At 42.6% G+C, this 22,971-nt stretch overlaps 1 long non-coding RNA gene across 1 annotated transcript in view; it reads left to right on the top strand.

Moving 5' to 3' along the window:
- Positions 1 to 936: 936 nt before the first annotated feature.
- The window catches only part of LOC137840947 (uncharacterized), a 200,073-nt gene continuing 178,038 nt past the window's right edge, over positions 937 to 22,971 (top strand). Inside the window, exon 1 of the long non-coding RNA XR_011088153.1 lies at positions 937 to 4,994. This is a non-coding gene — a long non-coding RNA (uncharacterized lncRNA). The remainder of the gene's footprint in view (positions 4,995 to 22,971) is intronic.

The raw sequence follows: 22,971 nt of genomic DNA, 5'->3' as shown, positions 1-22,971 counted from the left end.
ACAGAGGGAGTGAAGGAATGAGGTCGAAATACAAAAAGTCCTGCCTCGCTACAAAAACAGATATGCTCAAACCTCATTGAGTAAAGGACATAAGCAAACAAGTATATTCACATATTAAATAAATAAATAAAAGAAACATTTTAAGCATATAATTATACCTACACACCAAATCAATAAAGAAGACATAACTAGACATTTTTGATAAGTGGTGATGAGAAAGGTTTTTATAACTTTATGATCTGATATATTTCTGAGGACTTTGAAATAACAAATGACTTTTGATATATTGCCTAAATAGCTTAATGACCCTTAAGGAACTGTGGAATGCATGCCTGATGTTTTTTCTCTGAATCATGGACACAGCCAGAGTCGTCTTGACCGTTTAGTACTTGATTGTATCTTATGTTTTGACTAATGCTAGACGCCAGTTTTTGATTACTACTGAACGTTCTGCACAGAGGGAAATATTTTGGCCTAACAAAGAAAAGATACGGTTGGAAACGTGATTAAACTAAGAATATAATGACGTAAGCAAAGACATGAAGTATCAAAAGCACAAACTTTACATAGTCAGGTAAGAGCAATAGATTAATGATGTCACAGCCAAAAGCTAACATAAATTCGCACAAGATGACACAATTGGAAGAATGACGTACGATAGTGTATGTCCAAGATTGGAGGAGAATGTTCACAGGAAGGTCACGTGGAGATAAAACCAGCAGGTGCCAGAAGGAGCCACCCGAGAACTCGGCCAAAGATGATCGCCAAGGCCGAGAGACGGGATGGAAGACAGCCCCCTCCACACACACATACCAACAGCCCCCCACCTACACACCGAATCGCCCATAACCAGCACCACTCCCATGGAAGCAGACTCTCCTTCGAACTTGGCCCACCCCGAAGACTCATCGCCCATCAATCCCGGCCCACAATGTGTGTTGGGTCTAAATACGATTAGACATTAAATTACTCGCTGGAATGAAGAGGAGAAGACAACCAGAACAGGTTTACTCGCGAGGAGAACGATAGAGCAAGCAATCTCAGTTACAACCTCCATCAGTTCTGAGTCTTTACTCCACGTGCCCCTCTTTTTAATGTTATGGTTGCCCTGGTTACAGAGGCGTTGCTACACTAAAGGGAGGGGGGATTGTGTCTGTAGCAACGCTGATTAGCAAAAGAATGTAGTGTGGTGTGAATTAGCACTTCGCTGTTGGCTCTTGACCCCCCGCAGAGGCCGTCCGCAGCTGTCTTCCTTCACAGTTGGCTGACCTGTCCTCGAGGTCAACAAATGTCCTGACGCACGTTGATTGCCGCTTTGCTGTGGAACAAATGCAACTAGACCTTTGCTAACTTTATCTACTCGGTAATTAACACACAATAGTAATAAGTAACTTGTCCTAAACATTTCAACACACATTAAGCAAACGTGAGGTAACCGGTATGCAGTTCCTTAAACAAACATTGAGTAAATATGGGATAACTTTAATGCAACTACTTCTAACTGTATGTATCCCTCAACAAAGAAAAACAGGTCTGATAAACTACAATCTATGAACCAAACCTATATCTAAATAGAAGGAATGAAGTTCCTGTGAATCAAACAAAGAACATTTCACCTATGCAAATAAGCCCTGCTCATTGTTAGTGAAGGACTCTTACGGGAACCAAAACACACAGACAACATAAGGACAGGAAAGGTACAAATGGCTGACAGGGATCAAAAGACATCCCTATCACATAAAAGGAACAAAGAGATAAAAGGAAAAGATAAACTCGTAAAGGCGAGGCCTCCAGGTCTGGCAGGCCAGAGCTTCACTTAAAATTATTCCAACATTTCCCCCTGTTTATCACATATTTGCTCAAATTTTACATCACCAAAAACACCCACTTCACTCGATTTTCAGTTGTCGGATCACAGGTATGAGCACAAATATGTTTACACCCAAAAGGTTAATTGGTGCATCATCATCATTCGGAAACACCCAGATCTGGAAAAAAGTCTGTAAACTCAAGTGCAAAAATTTCATCTTCATCGTTATCATCAACATGTTGGCGTTCAGACATTAGGCATACCCGGGCCATCTTGTCTTCCATGGGCGATATTGCTGTAGTGATGAGACGGTTAAACAGAGCACGCAGACACGGAATACAACAACATCCACACAAGGTGAGTATAGCAGTAAAAACTGCAACTGATATTATAATTGAGGACACAAGTGCTTTATACTTCCCAAAGGCATGCATCCAGTTGTCCCACATTGATGTGTCCACGCCAGAGCGCTCTTTCATCCTCGTGTTGAGGGATCGCAGGCCTTCAATGGCCTTTGTCAGGCTCCCATCAGGGGCGGTGTTGTTGGGGATAAAGGTACAGCACTGTTCTCCGAACATTGCACAGACCCCTCCTTTCTCAGACAACAACATATCAAGAGCAATGCGATTCTGGGCGATTCTGGAAGGCCATTAGGGAAGTCGTGGCTAGCTGTTCATGCACTGCCTCAAGCCCCGCTTGTGTCCAATTGCCCAATTTTTGCACGTTGTAATGGATGTAATTTATCCTGTCTACGTTTTTGTTTATCGTACACCACCAACAAATGGAAGACTCCCATCCTGCTGCAATTTGGTCAATTAATTCTTATTAATCAGGAACTCCTCTGGGGACTCTAATTGCATCAATTAAAGTCAGATCATCGTCGCCTCACAAATTTAAAGACATTTTGGTTTTTACCAGCTTTTCCCCAGATCTTGGCGTGTCGATACATATACAATTTTGCTTGACTACATTCTCTAGAAGCAGTGGTTTCTTTTCTTTTCCTCAACGGATACTATATAGAACGCTCTGTTGCACATTTCACAATCAGTAGACGTGACAGATTTCACACAATCTTTGGTCAATGGTAATGGTACAACATAAAGAATCGGTCGCAAACGCATACACATGACATATTCATTTTTTTTTCTTTTTTTTTTTCTCTCTGGTTTGCAGCTTGTTTTTCCATTTAGCAATCAATCGTTTCTTTTACCAGTTACTCTTATAGGTAGTTACCTGAAACCAATTATCAAACATTCATTTTAGAGATATTAATTTCATTCTTTAACTTCTACAGCTGTTGTTGCCAAAGTATTATCTCGTTACATAACATTTTTGCCACTGTTAAGGCATTCAGTGTTTACTTTGAAGCCAATTCAATCCATTTTGAGAATGCATCTATTATGACCAGGCATTATAACCCTGTGGATTGAGTTTAGCACATGGTAAACAAGCTTTACAATTTTTTTTTTTTATAAATGTTTTGTATATGAATCAAATCCATATGTTGTATAAAGCCGACTGAACTGCCCTTTCATCCCCCCTGTTGAGCCATGTGTCAAGTCAACATCACGTGACAACTTCATGGCTCAATATTGCTGCCCATGTGTATCGGGTCATTTGTACGAGCACATAATATTGCTGCCCATTTGCATCGGAAGTTTTTCTTTCTCAAAGTGACAAACCAATCCACCAATCGGAAAAAAAAACAACAAAATAACTGACAGTGAATTAATATAATAGTTAATTGTTGTTGTTTCTTAACTTTAACTAGCTCAATCGCTCTCTTATTCTCAAATTTTAAATTTAGCTTTAAAATGTCGTTATTACATAATTTTTCTTCATCCAATTCCAGAAAGCAAGTTCTTTCCGTCTCTCAAATTTTGTTTCATCAAGGCTAGGCATTAATGCAGTGTGGACCAGTTTCTGCCCATAAACAAATTGCTTGCTTTTCTTTACTTTCTATTTTTTCAAAATTGATTTTTTTTTTTTCTTTTTTTTTTGCGGTGCAAATCAGATAGACTTCAGTCTAATAATTTATTTTGTGCACCTACGTATATTAGCCAATTTCATCCTTTTAACACATAACACTGACAGCACACAAACAACACAAAAACAGCAGAGACACAGATCACAAACAACGCTGCGCAAACGTCATCCTCTATTTTGACGTTTTGGTTATACCCTCTTTTTTTTTTATTTTTTTTTTTTTTTTTATCAGTGCCTTTATTCCTTCATGCTAATGTTGTCACATCTTCCTTAAGCATCACCCTGCTTCAAACATTCTCTGAGAAACTCACACTTTCCCTGCCTCGCTCACAGCCATAGCACCCCCCGTGCGAGGGGGGGGACGCGGCATCAATGTTGATTGATCACAGGCTGGCCATTTCCTGCAACAATCATGATGCCGGCCCACCGCCCACACGAGCATAGCACAGGCCTACGCGCACAGCCCCGACCCGCGACTACGCGCGAGCGCAGGCACGCTTCCTATCAAGCCACCGTTCTCGTCACCTTCTGCCACACACGTCTTATTTTCTCTACTGCCACACACTGCTCATCTTAGGTTCTCCAACCAACTTAAGCACACCATCACCCACTTCTCAATTACCTTATTATTGCTCAACAGCCTCCTGAACACACATAGGACACACATCTCACTCACACGCTCACACATATACACAACATTCATGAGGATCCTCTGCGCACACGCACACACAAACACCAGCACAAAAGGTTGACGCACAACATATAAGACCACATAGAGCGTACTAAGAACACCCTTTTTGCTCATCTTACATGTCAGATTTATTCTCCATTTTAGTTTCAGGAGCTATTCGTAATTCAGTTCCATTTATTTTGCAAATTTTAACTTCAGTGTTTCTTTATCTTACTTTATCCTTTTAACACAAATATCTCCTGTATATTTAAGCTAATTTCTCTTTAATTTTGGCTGCCAGGTCCCCACTTTATTACATGAGAATCTGATTTATTTTGATCTTGTACTAGTCATTATTGTTTTGTTTATATGGACAATTGTGTGCCATGTGGCCCTTTTCTCCACAATTCCAACATTCACGTTCACTATAAGGTACAAATCCTCTCCCGTGGCCCTTGGAGCCTCCTCTACTAGTGGCTCCTCGCCCCCTCTGACCTTTCCACCCTCTGCCTGTATCTTGGTAGAAAGGTTCACTGTTCTCATCTACCAAAAAAATGTCTTTTGTCGCTTTCACTTGTTTCTGTTTTTCTTTGACTTTTTCTGCATGGAGGGCGTGATTTATGTATTCCTCCAAAGTTCCGGTGTTCATGCCTATATAATGTTTGATCACCCAGCCTTGTATTGCTGGCCTGGACCCTGCGTGGATGGCATTTTTTAATTGCTGTTGATAAGCACCTTGAGGCGCAATATCTTCCACCAGCCCACTGTGTGTTTTAAACACTTTTGTCATGCGCACTCGATATTCATCAAAGGTTTCATTATCATTTTGCTTTGTTCTCCCTTTCTCTGTATAATTTGCTCTCATTTCCTTTGACCTATCCATTTCTATTGGGTTTTTCTGTCTGGTGGCTCTGTCTGTTAACCCATAAGGGGGGTTTGACCCCTCTTGTGCACCAGTGTCGGGTATTTGTGGATACAACTTCTCTATGACCTTATGTTTTGAAGTTGTAGCATGTGCTTTCCCTACGTGCTTCTCTACTTCCTCTACACCTCCCCCTTCTTCTCTAGCTCTCTGTAAATTTTGATCATCTCTTGCCTGCCTATTATTAGGCCCAGTCTCATCATCTTCCTTCCTACAATACAGTGCCTTTTCCACTCTCTCTTTTTCTCCCCTCTCTCTCTCTGCTGCTACTTTGAGCCAAAACACCACATCCTCATCTCCTTCTTTTTTCATCTTTCTAGGGTCTCTCTTTGTTTCCTCTTTCATGGCGCCTCTAAGTTCTATCAATTTGGTTGTTTTTAGTTGTCCCTCAAATTTATATTTCTTAAACCATTTATCGAGGTTTTTAAATCGGTCAGGATCCCGCCTTTCAATTATTTTCCTATCTTTACATTTAAGATTATCTCGGATATTATTTTTACTCTTCCCGTTCCCCATTTTAATCAATTTGGTCCCGACTGTAAAACCATAGGGGTTTCTAAAGTCGGGTGTTTCCAGTGGGATAACGAAAAGATCCTGTGGTGATTCTCACTTCTACCAGCGTTCTGGTGGAGAATCCTTGCCTATTGCGTCCACAGAACCACGTTATGTGCTCCCCACTGCTTTAATATGGAATACTGTATCTAGTGATACGTACTCCCATTCACACTCTCAATCACTCAGTATTACGGAATTTTCGGCATCACGTGGACTTCCGCTGACCTTTTACTTTTGACGGGCCTCCCCGTCGGACACCTCTGTCCTTTAACCGGTTTGTTACACTGGCGTTGTGTAACTTTTATTTAAACGGACCTTTCCGTTTAGGTACCTTTAGAACGAACCTCTCCGTTCTGTCCTAGGACTTTTATAGGGCACCGAGCCCTCGGCCGCTCATTCCTTTTAAAAAAAAACAAACTCACCCTCTGGTTCTCTTCACCTCTGCACCTCGGACTGCCTTCAACCCTTAGATCCCAGCTGACGAGCAGACAGCCAGCCTTTGAAAAGGATTCTAGGACCCCACCTAGGAAGGTCCTGCCGCGCGCGGTCTTTCTGGATCTCTGCTGCCGTCCGCTGGAATCCTCAGGTGTGTTGGCATCCGGCTCGAAGGACCAATTAAATGTTGGGTCTAAATACGATTAGACATTAAATTACTCGCTGGAATGAAGAGGAGAAGACAACCAGAACAGGTTTACTCGCGAGGAGAACGATAGAGCAAGCAATCTCAGTTACAACCTCCATCAGTTCTGAGTCTTTACTCCACGTGCCCCTCTTTTTAATGTTATGGTTGCCCTGGTTACAGAGGCGTTGCTACACTAAAGGGAGGGGGGATTGTGTCTGTAGCAACGCTGATTAGCAAAAGAATGTAGTGTGGTGTGAATTAGCACTTCGCTGTTGGCTCTTGACCCCCCGCAGAGGCCGTCCGCAGCTGTCTTCCTTCACAGTTGGCTGACCTGTCCTCGAGGTCAACAAATGTCCTGACGCACGTTGATTGCCGCTTTGCTGTGGAACAAATGCAACTAGACCTTTGCTAACTTTATCTACTCGGTAATTAACACACAATAGTAATAAGTAACTTGTCCTAAACATTTCAACACACATTAAGCAAACGTGAGGTAACCGGTATGCAGTTCCTTAAACAAACATTGAGTAAATATGGGATAACTTTAATGCAACTACTTCTAACTGTATGTATCCCTCAACAAAGAAAAACAGGTCTGATAAACTACAATCTATGAACCAAACCTATATCTAAATAGAAGGAATGAAGTTCCTGTGAATCAAACAAAGAACATTTCACCTATGCAAATAAGCCCTGCTCATTGTTAGTGAAGGACTCTTACGGGAACCAAAACACACAGACAACATAAGGACAGGAAAGGTACAAATGGCTGACAGGGATCAAAAGACATCCCTATCACATAAAAGGAACAAAGAGATAAAAGGAAAAGATAAACTCGTAAAGGCGAGGCCTCCAGGTCTGGCAGGCCAGAGCTTCACTTAAAATTATTCCAACATGTGCTACTGAATATAAAACTGATCTAACAACCTTGGACTTTGCCTTTTCTGAATGGAGACTTTCCGCTCTTGAAGGGCCCAGCGCTGTATTGCACTTTCCTGAAAACAGAGCTTTTTGAACAAGAATTGTGATTGAACTCAACCAATCTGTCTAAGTCTAATTTCTGCTTCAGTGTCTTTGCATTTTCCTAAATCTGAAGAAATCAAACGAGCATGCAGTGAGTAAATTGGATAACAGATGATTGGCAAAGGCTTTTGCCGTGAGGTGCAGATAACGCGCTCCCTAAATTGTGGACAAAATCCAACAAAACCTTTCTCATTACCACTTATCAAAAATGTCTAGTTATGTCTTCTTTATTGATTTGGTGTGTAGGTATAATTATATGCTTAAAATGTTTCTTTTATTGATTTAATATGTGAATATACTTGTCTGCTTATGTACTTTATTCAATGAGGTTTGAGCACATCTGTTTTTGTAGCTAGGCAGGACTTTTTGTATTTTGACCCCATTCCTTCACAACCCTAACAAAAGGTCTGTGACCAACTCCAGAAATCAAACAGAGACTGAGTCAGCGGAGGAATTTATCACAGACCTGAAGCTCAAACGTCAGTCGTGCAATTTCGTGCAATGGCTGATTCCCTCACCAGAGATCGAATTGTAATGGGTGTTCGTGATAAACGACTCTGAGAAAAGCTTCTGGGTGAGATGGACCTTACCCTGGACAGGGCTGTCCAGATATGTCAGGCCAGGGAGGTCATCCAGCAGCGCCTAAAATTCATGGATGGGGGCGCGACAAGTGAGGCTGAGTTCGAGGTGCAAACAATCATTATTGTTGAACCGTCATTAACAGACGCACCGGAAACCAAGTGACTAGATTCCCGAAGAACTATGTCATCAAGGAGCAGCAACAACGCTCATGTGGAAGTTGTGGAGGAGTACACCTGCCTTGTCAATGTCCGACTTTTGGAAGAGAATGCCGACTCTGCGGGTTGAGAAATCACTTCGCACGTACATGCAGACAAAGGAGGCCCAGAGATCGGGATAGGAAAGTGAACCTTGTCCAAGGTTCTGACGACGAGGATGCAGAGAAGCTCTTTGTGGGATCAATCAACGTATCACAGTCTGATGACGAGGAGTGGACTGCGACATACAACATGAATGGAGCGGACATCACATTCAAGGTGGACACAGGAGCTCAAGCGAACATCATCATGGAGACTGAACTGCCCAACTTGCAGGTAAAGCCCCTCATAGATGACAAAGACTAAATTGAGACTGAGGGCATACACTGGGGAAATAATTCCGCACATGGGTAAATGTAAGATGATGTTGAGGGATGGCAAAAAAGTCCATGAACTGGAGTTTGTTATTGTAAAGAGCAAGAAGATTTCATCACTTCGAGGCTTAAAAGCAAGCATCCTGTTGGGACTAGTAAAAAGGGTACACACTGTTGACAACCAAAAGTCTGTGTGTCCCATAGAGGATGAATATGCCAACGTATTTCAAGGAATAGGAAAACTCCAGATGATACACAAAATACAGTTGGAAGACAACTACAAACCAATAATTCACCCACCTCGTAAAGTACTGCTAGCCATAAGGGATAAACTCAAAGTAGAATTGCAGCGGCTGGAAGAACTCAATATCATTGAAAGGGTTGAAGAACCCACCGAATGGGTCCACTCGCTGGTAATTGTGGAAAGACCTGACAAACCGCTAAGGTTGTGTATCGACCAAAAAAAACTTAACAAAAGTGTTAAAAGGGAGCACTTCCAACAAGGCAAGAGATTTTTGGAGAACTAACGGGAGCAAAATATTTTTCAGTTAGATGCTTCCTCCGGGTTTTGGCAAGTCTGCCTGGACAAGGAAAGCTCCAGGATTTGTACTTTTAACACTCCGTTCGGGCGTTACTCCTTTAAGAGACTGCCTTTTGGTCTAACATCCGCACCTGAAGTCTTCCACAGAACTATACAGCAAATATTTAACAGGGTGCTTGGCGCTAAGGTCTAGGGCAATTCCGGCCCTCGAGGGCAAGTGCCCTGCATGTTATATAGGTCTCCCTGCTGCAACACACCTGCTTCAAATGATCAGGATTGTTATCCAGCTTCTGCAGACCTTGCTAATTATCTGACCATTTGAATCAGGTGCGTTGCAACAGGGTGACATAGAAAACATGCAGGATACCGGCCCTAGAGGACCGGAATTGCCCACCCCTGGATTAGTGGATCCACTATTGAAGAACATGATGCCAGGCTAACTCAAGCTTTAGAAGCTGCCCAGTCACATGGGTTGAAGCTAAATGCAAAAAAAATGTGAATTCAGAAAAACAAAAATCACATATTTAGGTGAAGTGTTAACGGCAGAGGGACTCCAGGTCAGTCAGAGTAGGATAACCGCCATCAAGAACATGCCACCACCTACAGATAAAGAGGCTGTGCAACGCTTTCTGGGCATGGTAAACTATGTTGGTAGATTTGTACCTAACCTGTCATTACATACAGCCCAGATGAGAGGCTTGCTATGCAAAACCACAGAATGGTGTTGGAATAATAATCATCAAAAGGTGTTAGATAAATTGTATATATATGTTATCATGCGTTCCCTAATGAGTACTTATTAATAAAGTTATTGCACAGAATGCTTGCTGTTTCGCCTTGCAGACGTCCACCAGTTCACAACAAGTCAAACGATGCTGTCTGGAGCTTTCTGACCTTCTACATCTCTGGGAATCCAAGAAAGCTGTTGATAGCTCAAACTATTTTGTTGATGTCTGCACATGGCATTTTGTCCTTGCACTCTTTTCTCATGGTGTCTTGTCTGTGACTTCTTATTTCACATAGCATTTTGTCCTTGCACTCTTTTCGTTTCTCATGACATCTTGTCTGTGACTTCTTTTTTCACATAGAATCTCGTTTCTTCTCTCATGAGACAAAGCCCACGCTTCCCCCCACCTCAGGGGCTAGTCTCACATTGTGGGTAGGGCATTCCTAAATAAAAAGAGTGAGGAGTGTAAACAGACCTTTAGTGTATTCGGATTGCTGTAAGTCTGGATGCACTCCTCGCGAGAAAAGACTCAATATTCTGCCTCACTGGTTTTGTCTGCTGATCCTTTTGCTGATTTTGAACCTAACAAAAGGAGTTTGAGGAACTACAACAATTAATCGTAAAGGCCCCTGTGTTAAGGTTTTATGACGAAAGGTGCAAAACAGAAATCTCGACAGATGCTTCTAAATCAGGGTTAGGGGCAGTTCTACTTCAGGAATATGGAAGACCTGTGGCATATGCCTCCAGAGCGCTCACAGGGGCTGAATGTAATTATGCGCAGATCGAAAAAGAAGTGCTGGCCCTGTCCTATGCATTTGAGAAGTTCCATGTTTACATACATATATGGTAGAACAGTGTGGGCAAAGACTGATGACAAACCACTTGTCACCATTGTTAAAAAGGGTCTAGCATACGCGGCCCCCAGGGTCCAAAGGCTGTTTTTGAGTATGCAGAAATACGACCTGAAGCTAGAATACAGCCCAGGAAAACAACTGCTAGTGGCTGATACACTGTCTCAGGCGTATGATAGTAGAGAACCTAACATCCAGCATGATAAAAATGAAACTGTGCATGTGAACCTTGTAAGAAAGAGCTGCCCAGTGTCTGATACAATGTGGGCAAGTTTGGCTGTAGCAACTGCTAAAGATGAAGTCCTTCAGAAACTCATGAGGGCCATAAAAAGTGGGTGGTCGCCAGACACTTTACCAGCTCCATATGGTAATTTCGTTGACGAGTTGTTGATTATAGATAGGGTGGTACTGAGAGGATCTAGAATAGTGGTCCCCAAGGTGCTACAGATAGACATGCTAAAAAAGATTCATGAGGGCCATTTGGGCATGGAAAAATGTAAAAGACGGGCAAAAGCGGTACTATACTGGCCCAAGATGAGCAGTGCGATAGAAGACACGGTGAGATCATGTGAAATCTGTCTGAAATATAGGACTAAACAACAGAAAGATGTGGATTGAGGAGAGTGAAATTAGAGATCCTTGGAGTAAAGTGGGAATTGATCTCTTCAACTTGCATGGCAAGGACTATGTGCTACTGATGGACTATTATTCTCATTTCCCTGAAATTGCTATATTAAAGGACACCTCAGCAAATACAGTGATGACCCACATCAAGTCATTCTTCGCACGTCACGGGATCCCATCAATAGTACGAACAGACAACGGACCTCGGTTTCACTGCCGGCATTTCAGGGACTTCGCCGAGTCATATGGATTTAAGCACATCACCTCTAGTTCTTTATACCCACAGTCTAATGCAGGGGTCACCAACCTTTCTTAAACCGAGAGCTACTTCCTGGGTACTGATTAAGGCAAAAGGCTACCAGTTTGACACACACTTCTGAAATAGCCAATTTACTCAATTTAGCTTTCACTTTGTTATTATTGTCATTTCCAGTTCTCATGTATGTGATTTTAACAAGAATAGCAAAAATAAAGTCAAACCTCGGTTTTCGACCACAATCCGTTCCAGAAGGCGGTTCGAGAAGCAAATCGGTCGAATTCCGAATCCATTTTTCCCATTACAAATAATAGAAAAAATTTTAGTCCGTTCCAAGACTAAAACCCCCCCCCCCTTTTTTTTTTTTTTTTTTTTTTTTTTTTTTTCATTTGCGCATTTTTCTCCGATCGCGCAACTGCAGCGCACCACCGAACGCGCAACCGTAGCGCGTCGCCGACCGCGCAACTGCACAGCGCTGGTCGCATTATTGTGACAGAGCCGTCGCTGAAATTTAGAAAATATTTTTAAAGTCCTGATGTACTTTCTAAAATTTAAGTGGACTTCAGTGCTCGGGGAGCTTTATTTGGTCCGATCGCGCAACTGCAGCGCGCCGGGCGCTCAGTGTCGCATTGCTTTAAGAGCGTCTTTGTGTTATAGGATGGCTTAATGCTCCCACTTGCTTTCTTTGGAGGCATGATTAGGGATTAATACAATCCTCAAAGTAACGAAAATACAATTACTACAGATTCAGTCGGCATCCGGGCCGCGCGGTCGGGTTTTCTCGGGTCCTCCCGGCTCATCTCGTGAGGTTCGACCTCCGAATTTTGTTCAACAACCGAAGCATAAAAATCTCGAATTTTTTGTTCAAATTCCGATTTGTTCGAGAACCGGGACGTTCGGAAACCGAGGTTTGACTGTAAAATAAATAGATGCAGCTCACTGACAAGTGCCGCTATTTGAGCTAATTTTAGAACAGTCCCGCGGGCGACTCATGCGGACCTCACGGGCTACCTGGTGCCCGCGGGCACCGTGTTGGTGACCCCTGGTCTAATGGATTGGTGGAGAACGGCATCAAGATTGTCAAACGCCTGATTAAGAAAGCCTTGGACTCTAGCTCTGACCCATACCTCGCTCTGCTCAATTACAGGGATGCTCCCCTGAAACACAGACGGTCTCCCGCAGAGCTGATGTTCAACAGGAGATTGAGGACGAGATTGCCTGTGCTGGTGGAGCCCGAAACGTGCCAGGCCGACGACGGTGTGTTACTTGCAAGGAGGAAACAAAAGCGTGAGCAAAAACGACTGTACGACAGAGGGTCTCGGGAACTGGAATGTCTGCGCCATTTGGATAAAGTTAGGATGCATGACGGGAAAGGTTGGAATGTTGAGGCACGGGTGGTGGACAATGTGGCGCCCAGGTCATATGATGTCATGACTCCTGAAGGGGTTACTTACAGGAGTAATAGGAGTCAGCCCCGTGAAAAGGGTTTCCTCTATATGCCTTGGCCAAGGACTTGTCCTGGGTCGAAAAGTCAGCTGGAATCCCGAAATAGGTCTATTGAGACCCCGGAACGAGACCCCAAAAATCTGTTAGGTTCAAAATCAGCAAAAGGATCAGCGGACAAAACCAGTGAGGCAGAATATTGAGTCTTTTCTCGCGAGGAGTGCATTCAGACTTACAGCAATCCGACTACACTAAAAATCTGTTTTACACTCCTCGCTCTTTTTATTTGGAATGCCCTACCCACAGTGTGAGACGATTAGCCCTTAAGGGGGGGGGGGGGGGGGGAAGAGATTGTGGCTTCGTCTCGTAAGAAACAAAAAGTAACGCACTAAGTGTTGCGTGCAGATATGGCTATATCAGCAAAACAGTTTAAGCAATATTCCGAGAGATAAAAAGAGAAAGTGACGTTCTTTAAGGAAGATCAGAAGGTTCATGACGCATCGTTTGACGTGTTGTTTTCACGATCTGTTCTGGTGGACGCTGAGCTGTCAGCAGCATCTTGTTTGACACAACCGTCATCTCGCCCCTGACCCAGCCGTAATCCTTCTGTTCTGTTGTACAAGATAAGAATAAGCAAGGCAAAGCAGCAAGCATACTGAACAGTAACATTATGAATAAGTACTCATTAGAGAACGCATGATAACATATATATAAAAATTTTCTAACAATTTCCCCCTGTTTATCATAAGTTCTCGGGGACCAACTTATCACCCATATGGCCACTTCAAAAGTTTTTCAGCCAAGGGATCACATTTCGCAAGAACTACCTTACACTTGGGAGGAAATTGAGTCTTAATCGTCAAAGCCAGAGTCAGGAAACAAATCGGACAGGTTTACCACAATAGATTCGCTGACAGAGTCGTCACTAGAGAAAGAACTCCCGTCGATCGAAAGGTCATCCCTTTGAAGTAACGGAAAAGTCTCAGCTGGTGGAGAGATAGCAGTTGTAATTAGCTTATTAATTAAGGATCGGAGACAAGGAATGCAGCAACATCCACACAGGGTCAAAATGGCAGAGAAAACGGCAATGGAGACCAGAACCGAGGAAACCAGGGTGCGGTACTTTCCGAACACGTTCAACCAGTCGGTCCAAACCTTCGTGTTCACCCCACTGTGTTCCTTCATCCTCCCATTCAAGGTCCTCAGACCCTCAAGGGCCCGGGACAGGCTTCCGTCGGCTGCAGTATTATTTGGAATAAATGTGCAACATTGCTCACCAAACATGGCACAGACACCGCCCTCTTTTGAGAGTAGCATGTCAAGGGCCATTCGATTCTGGAAAGCCATGAGGGAAGTAGCGGCCAGTTGGGAGTGGACCGCCTTGAAACCCGCCTCGGTCCAGTTTCCAAGCCTCTGCACGTTGTAGTGGATGTAGTTAATCCTGTCAACATTTTTGTTAAGAGTACACCACCAACACAGGGCGGATTCAAAACCAGCTGCTATCTGATTCACCAGCTTATACTCATCCGGTACTCCTCTAGGAACACCAATGGCGTCTATGTAAGTTGGATTAGGTGCGCCCTGCCATTCGGCGTTTCGCTTCGTTCTCGGCCAGTATTCGGGCACTACGGACTTAGCAAAAGATGTTAGATCATAAGACATTGGTATCAAATGAACAGGAAACAATAGGCCTACCAAAGCGCAAATTCCAGAGCTGTTTAAAGGCAACCTATCATAAAGTTTTTTACTATTACACCAAAACCAAATATCACTACGAGCAATGGGCAAAAAGGGGCAGTGACATTGGTCATGGACCCACACCATGGAGTAGGTAGGGCGCCGAGCTTCTCACCGGTACCAGGTAGTCTAATGCATGTAAAATTACCCTTATCTACATCGAACGAAAAAAAGGGGTTTATATTTTGTCATAGAGGCAACAGGGTAAACCTTATCCCATTTAAAACAATCATGAGTGGGTGAAATGGATGAGTTTAACATTAAAACAACAGCACACTTAGGAACTATATTTGCAGGTATTTTTAAAAGAGGTCTTGGACTCATACATGCAATGCAACTGGTGTTAGCCATTTTTGCGGCTTGCTCAGCCATAAGAAGCCAGTTGTTGGTTTGACCGCTTATTCCTGTGGAGGCTACAAAATAGCTGTCTATATCAGTGAGGAGCATACTTGTGATTTTTGCTCCTGCTGACAAGGTGTAATTATTTGTAACGGGACGGTCTGCGATCGACATTGTTTTATTAAGGCAAATAGCAATAGGAAAGCGAGGATCGATTCCAGAGGACCAGGCCCACAGTTGAAAACCCCAACAAGAAGTGTCAAACAAGGTGGCATTTGGAGGACGAATTTGACCATCAGGGAGTGTAAGAGTCAAAAGGAGGCTTGTGCCCTGATTCTTCAAAGTCACTCGTTTAGCAAAGAACACAGCCTCTTCACTGGAACCAGAGAGCGGGGTGACCATTTCGAAACCTTTCAAACTTTTCATAGGTAAAATAATAGAAGAAGATGTATTAGGAGCCACAGTAAACATTAATGAGTTATTGTAAGTCCAAGACAAAAGCCATGGTACGCAAGTTGGAACGCGGACGGTTTCTGGTGTACAAACAACATGATCAAAAGGGGATTTTGTGTTGCGCTTATGTCTAGCAATTTTTCCCCATTAGAATCAGCGTTGGTAGTTGCCCGAGAGAAGAATGTTCGAGGCTCATGGTACTCCATCCCTCCAAATAAAATAACCCCCGAAAAAAAATACAATGGTAACACAAACCAGCAAAAGCAACCAAAAACACATGGCAGACTTTGCGCAGGCCACAGCCGGATTAAAGTACTCACCAAATGACTCTCTAATGCTCATGTTTTTGGATCTCCTCAGAGTCAACACCCTGAGCTTCGGGTTGGTGTCTTGGAAATTGGCTTCTGCTAGCTTTCGTGTCAACCCTGGATCTTGGCACCAGGATCAGGCACTATTACCAGACTTTGCTCACCTTCCGTACTTAGGTTGGGTCTGCGGAGATCACCTTTTTACAATAAGATAAATGCAGAAAACAAATAAATGCAGAAAAAACAATATTCTTTCCCTTCACATTTATGTAATTGGATATAAACCATATGTATTGTCTGAAGCGGATACAATGGAGTCGGGAACTTTCCTCTCTGAGGTCTTAAATTGCCTCGTGACAAAGCTGCAAAACCGTATGTCGTATAAATAGCTTCAACTTGTTTCACCATACCCCCCGTCGAGACATGGGTGACCCCATGACTCGAAATAGCAGCCCATTTGAACAAGTTACGAGGCAAGACAGGTTTGCCCAAAGGTCGCACAAAAAGACCATCAGTGTTTTTAGTTGCACCCCGTTTTTCCCAAGAGAGTCGTTCCTGGGAGGGGCTCTGAGACTGCATGTCAAGCAACACATCAGGGGAGATGTGTGACATCGAATCATGATCAGTGAGAGACGAGAGGACATGGAGCAGGCCTTCTGCAGCGGCCTTAGCGGATTTGTTAGCAAAAGCATTACCAAACACATTTACTGCACGTCCCTCAAATGGAGCCGGAAATGCGTCAAGCGGGCGAAAGCAGTCCCCCGGAGACCTCAGCGGCCCTGTCTGCTGAGGAATCTGAGTTTTCTCCAGTACAGAGTGTTGAACCCAGTGGGTTAAGAAGGACTGGGAGAGTTATTAAGGCTCCACAAAGGTTAATTGAACAGATGTGAAACCACTCTGTTCAGGGTTGACTATTTTTGTTTGACTGCTGGGATAGGCTCCAGCACGCCCACGACCCCCGTGGGGACAAGCGGTATAGAAAACGGATGGACGGATGGATGATTCGGTGTGAAGAATATGTTCTGGTTGAATGCACACTTGTTTAGTGTACATGTTGAATCTGTTCATGCTGTTGTGAAAAAAACAAAAAGGTACGTACTATATACCGTAATTTCCGGACTATAAACCGCACCGGATTATAAGCCGCACCAGCTAAAATTCAGGGATATTTCAGTTTTTTTCTTACATAAGCCGCACCGGACTATAAGCCGCACGTGCACACGAGTTTTTTACAAAGAAAGACAGTACATAGAAAGCCTTTTTAACGTTTTAATAACATACTTGAACATGTCTTTCTAAACATTGCCTGTGACGCAGCAGTAGTACCGCAGCAACACGGAAGTGTGCACGCGAGTTATTAGCAAAGAAAGACTGGACACAGAAAGTTTTTTTAAAGCTTTAATAACATACCTTAACATTTCTTTCCAAACACTGCCTGTGACGTGGCAGTAATACCGCAGCAACACGGACGTAACACAGCAAAGTCACTGAGACGCGGCGGTAACACAGCAGCAACACGGTAGCACAGCACTAACAGGGTTGGTTAAAAAAAAACATACCAGTAAAAGTAAAAAAAGAGCCGTCTTCATCTTCCTCCTGTGCACTGAAACCATCGAAGTCTTCCTCCTTAGTGTCCGATTGGAATAGCGTTAGATATCCTTCGCCTCACACTTTCTCAGTCTCTCTTTCGTTGTCGCTTTTATGCATTTCTTCGAGTGTGATGAGGGTCTGTTCATGCTAATCTTATTCATGCACGAAGCGCTAAATTACATCATATGCATTTCTTTTGTCCCCCATAATGACGGTTTGTGTATAAAAGCTTCCTTTCAGTAATGTCCGTCTTGATCTCGTTCTTTCTTTTCTTTGTGTGAGTGTGGGTGTGTGCGTGATGCGCGAGACGATCAAAACACAAACTAGCACGTCTTCTTCGGCGCATTATCTCTTCTTCGTTTGTCTCGCTCTTGTTTCCCGCTAGAGCGCCCCCTGGAGGCCATAAAAATCCATAAATACGCTCCAGAGTAGACACAACACAATGTTATCAACATCGACTGCCTTTGGCTTAAAAGCGGCATCATATGCATTTCTTTTGTCCCCCATGATGACGGTTTGTGTATAAAAGCTTCCTTTCAGTAATGTCCGTCTTGATCGCGTTCTGCGTGATGCGCAAAATGATGTAAACACAAACTATCACGTCTTCTTCGGCGCATTATCTCTTCTTCGCCTGTCTCGCTCTTGCTTCCTGCTAGAGCGCCGCCTGGAGGCCGGAGGCCGTAATAATCCATAAGTACGCCGCGCTGCCATTTAAGGTTCAAAGTAACCTTCTGAATAAAATGCATTAAAAGTTCACATTCATTACAACTTGTTTTTGGTGAGCAAAATGTCAAAAGAATTGAATTTAAATGCTGATTGATTGGGTTTTAATACAATGCAGATGGTCCAAACAGCGCCACTGCTTTGTGTAATCTCTGAGTCACATGGCAGAGTAAGAGAAAGGGTTTAGAGCACAGGTGTCAAACTAAATTCCCAGGGGCCAGATACGGCCCGCCACATCATTCTATGTGGCCCGCGAAGACAAATTGTGCATCAAATTCGTGTGTCATTACTAGAATTGCAAATTGTCTTCACTTTTAATAATATCTTTTTTAAAAAATATTTTACCAGTTTTTACTCATCTGATTTAAAAACAAGTTATTTGTCAGTTTGTTTTGTAGCTTTTACTGTATATAATACTGTTAAGAGTAAAAGTGATCAAGTCATCACAAAAATCACGAAAAAAATCTTATATAAGCCGCATCTGACTATAAGCCAAAATTTTGGAAAAAAGTCGCGGCTTATAGTCCGGAAATTACGGTACATATTTACTATATTGTATATAAATATCTTGTTGAGGGCGATGTGGCATATTGCTATGCCCGGTCAAGCGGGTCACGTGACGAGAGTACGGACCAGAAAGTGAGAGTGGAGTACGAGAGTACAACTACGGAATTGCGACTAAGAAGCTGTAATAAAGTTGAGTGTTTAAACGTTACACAGCTTGGACTCTTCAATCCATTCAGAGGAGAAATAGCTTGACACCAGCAACACAATTTCGTCTTGTGATAGATACATATTACATTTTTTATTTTATTTTATTTATTTTTTTGGTATGGTGCCGCTATGAGTGGCAGCCTCCCAGCAGTGTTCTCTCTTTTCCTCTTTATTTCCTTCTTTTGTCCTTTTTCTTTTTTTTAACCTTCGCCGTGCCAAACCCATGATGACCATCTGCATGTGCCCCGACTGGGTGCCCAGGACGCTGTTCACACGTTGCCTGTTTTGTGATGTTTTACCGATTCACGACCACGGTCCATTGGGCGCCTGTTGGATTTTGTCCACAATTTAGGGAGCGCGTTATCTGCGCCTCACGGCAAAAGCCTTTGCCAATCACCTGTTATCCAATTTACTCACTGCGTGCTCGTTTGATTTCTTCAGATTTAGGAAAATGCAAAGACACTGAAGCAGAAATTAGACTTAGACAGATTGGTTGAGTTCAATCACAATTCTTGTTCAAAAAGCTCTGTTTTCAGGGAAGTGCAATACAGCGCTGGGCCCTTCAAGAGCGGAAAGTCTCCATTCAGAAAAGGCAACGTCCAAGGTTGTTAGATCAGTTTTATATTCAGTAGCACATTGTGGGCCGAGATTGATGGGTGATGAGTCTTCGGGGTGGGGCAAGTTCGAAGGAGAGTCTGTTTCCATGGGAGTGGTGCTGGTTATGGGCGATTCGGTGTGTAGGTGGGGGGCTGTTGGTGCGTGTGTGTGGAGGGGGGCTGTTGTCTTCCCTCCCGTCTTTCGGCCTTGGCTATCATCTTTGGCCGAGTCTTTGGGTGGCTCCTTCTGGCACCTGCTGGTTTTATCTCCACGTGACCTTCCTGTGAACATTCTTCTCCAATCTTGGACATACACTGTCGTACCTCATTCTTTTAATTGTGTCATTTTGTACGAAATTGTGTTAGCTTTGGCTGTGACATCATTAATCTATTGCTGTTCTTTTGATACATCATGTCTTTGCTTATTCTTAGTTTAATCATGCTTCCAACCGTATCTTTTCTTTGTTAGGCAAACTATTTCCCTCTGTGCAGAGCGTTCAGTAGTAATCAAAAACTGGCGTCTAGCATTAGTCAAAACATAAGATACAATCAAGTACTGAACGGTCAAGACGACTCTGGCTGTGTCCATGATTCAGAGAAAAAACATCAGGCATGCATTCCACAGTTCCTTAAGGGTCATTAAGCTATTTAGGCAATATATCAAAAGTCATTTGTTATTTCAAAGTCCTCAAAAATATATCAGATCATAAAGTTATAAAAACCTTTCTCATCACCACTTATCAAAAATGTCTAGTTATGTCTTCTTTAGTGATTTGGTGTGTAGGTATAATTATATGCTTAAAATGTTTCTTTTATTTATTTAATATGTGATATACTTGTCTGCTTATGTACTTTATTCAATGAGGTTTGAGCATATCTGTTTTTGTAGCGAGGCAGGACTTTTTGTATTTCGACCTCATTCCTTCACTCCCTCTGTTGTAACTGAGGTCACCAAAATCGTTGATGCCACCAGGGTCCCTCTGTTGGCACACCACGTCCCTCTGTGGAGCCGCTAATGAGTGAGAAAAATAAATATAGATAAAATTCATACCCAGACATTTGTAAAAGATGGAGAGTGGAAAGGCAATTGGCCTAGACGACATTCCAGTGACAGCATGTAACTATCAAGGAGAGATGGCAGGGGAGATATTTAAAAAGCGAGAAGTTCCCCGGAAAGGTGTTGACTTCTATTTCTTAATTCAGACCACGGCAATGCGCAGAACTGTAGTAGCTACAGAGGTGTTGTTATGTTGATTAAGCAAAGCATGAAGTTATCGGAAAGAATGTTAGAAGCGAGGCTTGGAAATCTACTGGCCAAAATAATGGAGAGTGTGGCAGAGACAAAGATAGGACATGTAGATGGTTGGTGGTACAGAAAGATATGGAAACGATCGCTCTGCAGTCGCGGCCCCTAACAGGAGCAGCCGAAAGAAGTGGAAGATGAGAAAGAAAATGTGAAAGAGAAATACATAAACAAATAACGAAATACATACATACATATATAGTACATACATATAGACAGACAGACATCGAACGATTGCCCATTCGGTCACTCAGCCTTTCAGTCAGTCACTCAATGAATCACTCAATCAATCAATAAACTAACCAATCAATCAATCAACCAATCAATCAATCAATCAACCAATCAACGACTCAATCAATCAATCAATCAATCAATCACACAGGTGTTAACTAATTTGTAATTGTATTGCAAGCAATTTAAACTCTAATGGAATATGCTGATGTCCATATCTGTTTTATCAAATTCTAATCCTACTTTACCTTTGTATAAGGCACAGGTGTCAAACTCAAGGCCTGGGGGCCAGATACAGCCCGCCACATGATTTTATGCGGCCCGCGAAGACAAATTGTGCTTTTTATTCACGTGTCATTACTCGAATTGCAAATTGTCTTCACTTTTAATAATATTTGATTTTTAAATATTAGACCAGTTTTTATTTGTCTGATTTGAAAGCAAGTTACATGCCAGTTTGTTTTGTAGCTTTTACTCTATATAATATGAGGTGCTCACACATTTATTTGGGTATGACAGTCATACCGGTCCTCCGAAAGAAGCTATGACTACACTGCGGCCCGTGAACAAATGAGTTTGACCCCCCTGGTACAAGGGATAGCCTTCTCATTGATCAATCACGAATCTTAAATCATGCTTTTTCTCCTTTGAAGCGACTATGTACTTCAAACCCAAACGGCACCATTTTATAGGGAAAAAACTTGTCGAATCTATTTGTTTCCAACATAATACTTCCGCAATCATCTTAAATTTGTTCAGTTTATCAATCCCTTCCATTGTTTATCCTGCAAATGAATCACGTGAATAATGTGTTATTCAAACTTTAACGTTCATAATCCACCTGTTCCCAATTTGTTTGGAGTCTGTATGTTATTTGTTAGAGTTGTGCACAGTCCAACTTATTTTGCAAGAACCAAACAGGAGACAAGTAAGTCCTTTTGGACACCTGCAGGTGGAGAGTCCATTCGTCGCTGTCTGAACAGCGATGATCGAATGAAGTCTGAAAAGTCTCCTTCCTGCAAGGGCATATTTATTAGGAGGAACAGAGTGGGGGTGAGAGTGGGGGTCAGAGTAGACAAATGGCCGAAGCCCCTGGCTGATCAAAGCACAGCAGGGGGTCCTTCACGATGTTGTGTAAACAAAACAACTTTGATTGCTTCCTCTGCAGCTAGTCAATCAGTTCAAAAGATCTTAGCACTTTGTTCTACTACTTTTGTTAAGACAGGACAGGCGAGGGTAATTATTACAGGTTACATTCCAACATAATCCTACGATCAAACTAACCTGAAAACCCTAACATCTCCCTCCTGATTTATCATATGATTATGCCACCCCAAACAACAAAGACAAGCAGGAAAAAAACACATATATACGTATAATGAAGAAAGAAGAATAGTAAAAATAAAAACAACAAACAATGATAGCAACACTTTCCAGTGAAGATGAGGCATTACCTCAATACCCCAGATCAAACTTATTGTGTAAGCGAAAAACCTGCTGGCCAGATGTTATTAGCAGGAAAATTCTTACACGGCCCCTGTGCCACAGGCGACCAGAATGCTATCAATAAAAAATAAAAATAAAAACACAGAAACAGTACATCATTGTATCCATCACTTGTGAAGCATTTTCGATGGTCAAATCAACAAGTTTCCGTAATACATGCTCAACAGAACAGCATCTACGCAATCCACGTCTCATTATCATTATCACATCTGTCACGTCTAAGAAGTTGTATATGTGCTCGCGTTTTCGTCAGCTGCTGATGTTCTAGTCTGTAGGTGAGGTCTGTCACAC

The sequence above is a fragment of the Syngnathus scovelli genome, chromosome 15 (assembly GCF_024217435.2).
Source record: "Syngnathus scovelli strain Florida chromosome 15, RoL_Ssco_1.2, whole genome shotgun sequence".
Lineage (NCBI taxonomy): Eukaryota > Metazoa > Chordata > Actinopteri > Syngnathiformes > Syngnathidae > Syngnathus > Syngnathus scovelli.
The sequence above is the reverse complement of the archived record's forward strand: the minus strand, read 5'-3'. Positions and strand labels throughout refer to the sequence as shown.